The sequence below is a fragment of the Zea mays genome, chromosome 9 (genome assembly GCF_902167145.1).
Source record: "Zea mays cultivar B73 chromosome 9, Zm-B73-REFERENCE-NAM-5.0, whole genome shotgun sequence".
In the NCBI taxonomy this organism is placed as follows: domain Eukaryota; kingdom Viridiplantae; phylum Streptophyta; class Magnoliopsida; order Poales; family Poaceae; genus Zea; species Zea mays.
The window spans coordinates 79,624,967-79,630,520 of record NC_050104.1 but is presented as its reverse complement, the minus strand read 5'-3'; the positions used below and the strand labels follow the sequence as shown (position 1 = coordinate 79,630,520).

At 43.1% G+C, this 5,554-nt stretch overlaps 1 long non-coding RNA gene across 1 annotated transcript; it reads left to right on the top strand.

The window, feature by feature from the left end:
- The first annotated feature begins 4,647 nt into the window (after window positions 1-4,647).
- On the top strand, window positions 4,648-5,287 carry LOC109942371 (uncharacterized). Its single transcript, XR_002265134.1, has 4 exons — window positions 4,648-4,690; window positions 4,770-4,802; window positions 4,883-5,050; window positions 5,196-5,287. It is a non-coding gene; the product is annotated as an uncharacterized lncRNA (long non-coding RNA).
- Window positions 5,288-5,554: the final 267 nt, after the last annotated feature.

The window sequence follows — 5,554 nt, the reverse complement described above, 5'->3', positions numbered from 1 at the left end:
TTCCCTGATGGGTATGCGGCTAACCTGAGTAGGGGGTGAACTTATCTACTATGCGAGTCTTAGGGATGAAGAGTCATGACTACCACATATGGATTGAGCGGCTTCTTCCGACGATGGTTCGAGGCTATGTCCCTGAGCATGTCTGGCTAGTGCTTGCAGAGTTGAGCTATTTCTTCCGCCAGCTTTGTGCCAAGGAGTTATCTCGGACCGTGATTGCAGACTTGGAAAGGATGTCTTCGGTGTTGTTGTGTAAGTTGGAGAAGATATTTCCACCCGGCTTCTTCAATCCGATGCAACATTTGATTTTGCACCTCCCATATGAGGCACGAATGGGGGGGCCTGTGCAGGGCCGTTGGTGCTATCCAATCGAGAGATGTTTAAAGGTTCTTCGAAAGAAATGTAGAAATAAATGCAAAATCGAGGCTTCCATTGCAGAGGCATACATTCTAGAGGAGGTGTCGAACTTCACAACAACATACTATGGTGACAACCTCCCTAGTGTGCATAATCCACCCCCTCGTTACAATGCTGACGAAAATGAATCGAACCTCAGCCTTTTCTGTGGGCAACTCGGAAGCGCAAGTGGTTCGACCACTAAGACCTTGAATCATCAAGAGTGGTGCCATATCATGTTATATGTGTTGACCAACCTTGACGAAGTGACACCGTACCTGCAGTAAGTTTTCAACAAACCTTTTTAAGTATGCCTCAACCCGTACATGATGTAGTAAGTTCTCAATTATGCATGATGCAGAGAATTTCTTTCTAAATTCTGGCGTGGATCAAGGGATCCTACCCCACAGGAATCTGATATCCTTCTTAGAAAGGGTGCAGGAAATGGTTTGCCCGATTTTATTTCTTGGTTTAAACAGAAGGTACCGTCCAATCTAGTTATTGATTTCATTTCTGAAATGTGCGAATAATATAACGATCTATTTTGCTTGAGCTCACAGGGCCAAAGGGATGTGTCTATGAGTCCCGAGTTGAGACAGGTTGCCGATGGTTTTGCCTATAGGGTCAGGTCATTTTCTGGTTATGACGTAAATGGATATCGTTTCCGCACAACAAGCTACGAGCAGAGTCGACCTAATAGAAAAACTACAAGTTCTGGAGTTTTTACGCCTGGCCTTGATGGGGTCGAGTATTATGGAATAATTGAAGAAATATACGAACTCAAGTTTTATGGTTCCAAATCTCTTAATCCTGTCATATTCAAATGCCATTGGTTTGATCCTGAAGTAACGAGACAGACATATTCTAATCTGGGTCTAGTCAAAATTCGACAAGATTCTGTATTACCAGGAGACGATGTCTATATTGTGGCCCAACAGGCAACACAAATTTATTATCTCTCATATGCATGCCAAACCAAAGAGCATCTTAAGGATTGGTATGTTGTGCACAAGGTATTGCCGCACGGTAAACTACCTGTCCCAAATGATGAAGATTATAACTTAGACCCAAACACATATGACAGAGAGTTCTTTCAAGAAGAGGGGCTAGAAGGGAGGTTTGAGATAGACTTAACTGGAGCGATCGAAATTGAAGTAGACATTGAAATGGCTGTGGATGAGGAGGGAGATGAGGTGCAAAATGTGAAGGACTTACAAATTCTTGAGTAATTACATTTAGACAATGACAATGACAACATTGATTCTTCAGATAGTGTTGATTATGACATGGTTGATAGTGATGATGATACTTATGATCCAACTAATCCTGATCATGAAGATTATTTCTAATCAATGTAATATTATGTTATTTTGTAATTATCTTTTATTTATTTTGCATATATTTATAATTGTGCCTTGTTTATATGTGCTAATTAGTTTAGTGTTCTTAATTGCAGATAATTGAATAAAGATGGTGGGCGGTGGGATGAGGAGAGTAGCGTCGCTTTACCAAAGGCCGAGGTTTGTTTTACCGTTAGAGAGGAGGAGGAGGAGGAGGAGCACTCGCAGGGCGAACGGGGAGCAGGCGCCTCCCGCCCCGTCATGTGAGGAAGAGCAGCTGCCCTTGGAGGCTGAGGAGGCGTAGAACGATGCCGAGGAGGCGCAGAACGATGCCGAGGAGGCACAGGGCGACGCTGAGGAGACGCAACAAGACGTCGAGGGGGCGACAGTAGGAGATTCTACTGCCTCTGGTTCGTCGAGCGTCTACTTGCGAGGTCCCGCAAGCCTCCCTAAGCGACCGATACCTCTTGAGAGACGTCCGGTGATTCAACCCGAGGCGGAAAGGTGAGTAACTTTAGATGTCATCACTACTACTTCATATCAAGGTTTAAAATAGCGGGCTATGTCAAAAGAGTTTAGCAGCAAACAGTTCAATAGTTCCAACTTCTAAAATACTACTTACTACAACAGCAAACAAGTAGTTCATTGGTATCAATCATTGCATTCATTAATATCAATGAGCTTCCTTGTCCTTTTCTTTCTTTTAGGCTGAACTTTTCTCTTCCTTTTTCCGGTTTCTATTGCTGTCCTTGATGACTGACCTTGTGCATTTGTGGCTTCAACAAATTTAGTGTTTTGTGCTTGTTCTTGTTCAATTGATGCAACTCTAGTGATCCACTCATTGCCACTATCTTCTAGTAACAAGCAATTATGAAAAATTGCACAATCTGTTCTTACCTTTTCAAAATCACTCCAATTCCTTTCACATGCTGATGAGCTACATGTTAAGCCTAAATTTTTTATTGCTAGCTTTCTAAGATTTGGAGAACTATTTCCATGGTTCAACCACCATTTAGCTGCATAAAAAAGTAGAGTATCAGTATTTAGATTGGCTTAATGAATACATGTGAAGTTAGGCTGCTGCTGCCCAATTGAAGGTCTGCTGCTGCTGCCCAATTGAAGGTCTACTGCATAAAAGAGTAGAGTAGCAGTATTTTCAATCACCTGGACAGATTTTTAATAGGGCTGTTGCTGCCCAATTGAAGGTCTTTTTGCCTTTAATAGGGCTGCTGCTGCCCAATTAGGACTAGCTTTATAAAAACATTGCTTCTCTGTTGTTTCTCTGTTGTCTGTCCAGAAAAAACCCACAGCCGCTATTGCTTCTCTGTTGTCTGTCCAGAAAACATTGCTTCTCTATTGTCTGTCCAGAAAACCCACAACCGCTATTGCTCGATTTTGACAGATGACAATTAACAACCCACAGCCTTTCAGTGCACAGTGAGTGACTGACCAGCTAGCATAGGAAACCAGTGACTGTTTCCTCCTTCAATACAAAATCGGCTTTGCCCCTTTGCCTGTTTCCTCCTTGCTGTTGCTGTGCGGTTACAGAAGCCAATTACAGAAACCAGCTAGCATAGGAAACCAGTGACTGTTTCCGCACAACAAGTAGCAGTAGAAGCTAGGAAGGTACAAGCCCGCTATTTTAAACCTTGCTTCATATAATCTTGATATTATATGTTCAAATTCAAAATAGAAACTAATAATTTTCTTAATCACTTGGGCAGGAACTGGTCGACTGTGGTGAGTGGAGGTGCTCACACACGCCGAGTCAATGGCATACTCGGTCTTCTGTGCAAGGAACACTTCCCTGGCATGGTTGAGTACGACGGAGTGATGGTGCCAGCCTACTCGTTCGACCACTATGCCATTGCCCCCGATGCTGAAGATCGAGTCGGTAGGGTATTCAACAACAAGGCAGAGCGGGTGAAGCAAGAGTTGTGGGTAAATATTTCTTATCCCATATTGCTCAATACATTGCATTCGTTGGACATTTTTGAAATAATGAATGTATGCATCGTGTTTGTATATATAGGATTTCTACAGATGTCAGGAGGGATATGAGGGCAGGGCAGATGCGTTGGCTACCAGATGTTGTAAAAAACTCGTCGTAGATATGCACTACGAGGCGCGCATCCAGGCCATCATAAAATACCATGGGGCCATCCTTAGAGAGAAGGTCTCCAAAAAGGACGCAAGGACCATGAAGTTGACTCGGGACCAGTACTTGGAGGTAAATACAAAACATTAATACCGATTACTTTTGAGATTAGGTAGCCTTAATTTCATCTTCTCATATATCATGTACTTGATTTTCTATAGATGATTCCTTATTGGTGTGCCACGCATCCCGAGTGTTGGGAACGAATGGTGGACAAATGGTGCTCAGACGAGTGGGAGGAGGTGCACAACACTTGTCGGGATCGACGTTTGATGATGCCAGGTGTACCACACCATCAAGGCAGTCGCAGCCTCAGCGGATACGCACAAGCATGGGTATGTGAATTCATTTATTTATTGAAACACTCAATTATGCATAATTTCTAATCATCTCGCTGGTTTTCTCGTAGTCGGTGTCACATGGTGGACAGACTTGTTCCATCTTCAAGGCATTTGCTATGTCCCACAAGGCCAAGGCGACGTCCGACGTCAACTATAACCCAGAGGATGGGCCAGAGGCGTACAACAATGGAACCATCCACAGTCGCCTCAGTGAGTACACATCGATGGCAAGGGAGGTCCATGGGTCTGAATACGATCCGAGCACCGAGGAGCTTGATGCAGAAGTTGTCATGAAGGTTGGAGGAGGCAAGAAGCATGGACGCTACTGGATTTGCGACGGTGCAATCGACTCAGCCGCTACTCCCTCTCTATCTCAGATTCGAGCAAGTAGCACGAGCGCGAGCCCAGCTATACGACCTCGGCAGGACACTTCACAGCATCGGATACAAGCACTCCAGGTTGTTCATGATATATTCATCGTTCATTGAAATATTTCTTTTCTATGCATTATTTTAACATTTGAGTGAAATATTGCAGAACCAACTGGTAGAAGAGAGGAGGGAACTCCAGGTTGTTCATGCTATATTCGTCGTTCATTGATAATATATCTTTTCTATGCATTATTGTAACATGTGGGTGAAATGTTCTAGGCCCAACTTGAAGAAGAGAGGAGGCAACGTTTGGAGTTGGATGCGAGGATGAGGTCCGAGCAGCAGAGGACGGAGGACATTCTTCGTTACATACAGTCCGCAACGGGTGTAGCTCCACCACCTTCGCTATTCACTCCAAATCCACCTCCATCTCAGTTTTCCACTCCTGTGAGTATGACTGTTTTAGTTTGTATGTTCATGCTTAGGGTCAAACCACTGCACTAATTGAAACCTAGTAGAGTATGAAAGTTTTCGTTAAATATAATATATATTTATCTTGTCTCACACATGCAATGCCTTCTCATTTTTGCAGAATCAATCGGCGGCATCGAATGATCCTCATGTTTCACCAACTGAGCCTAATTGCGTGCGTCGTTTGTGAACTTATTTGTGAGATATGTATTGTTGGTGATATATTGTGATCTTTGTGAACTTATTTGTGAGACATGTGGACTTATTTGTGAGACATGTGGACTTATTTGTGAGACATGTGGACTTATTTATGAGACATGTGAACTTATTTGTGAGACATGTGTTGTTGCTGCTTTACATGTGATGTTGATGATATGTATGTGGTGTTTGATATGTATTTTCTGTCTGTTTGGATGGAATATATACAAATAAATAAAAAGGGTGGCTCTGGTCATTTTGCCTAGTGTTGCACTCGGCAAA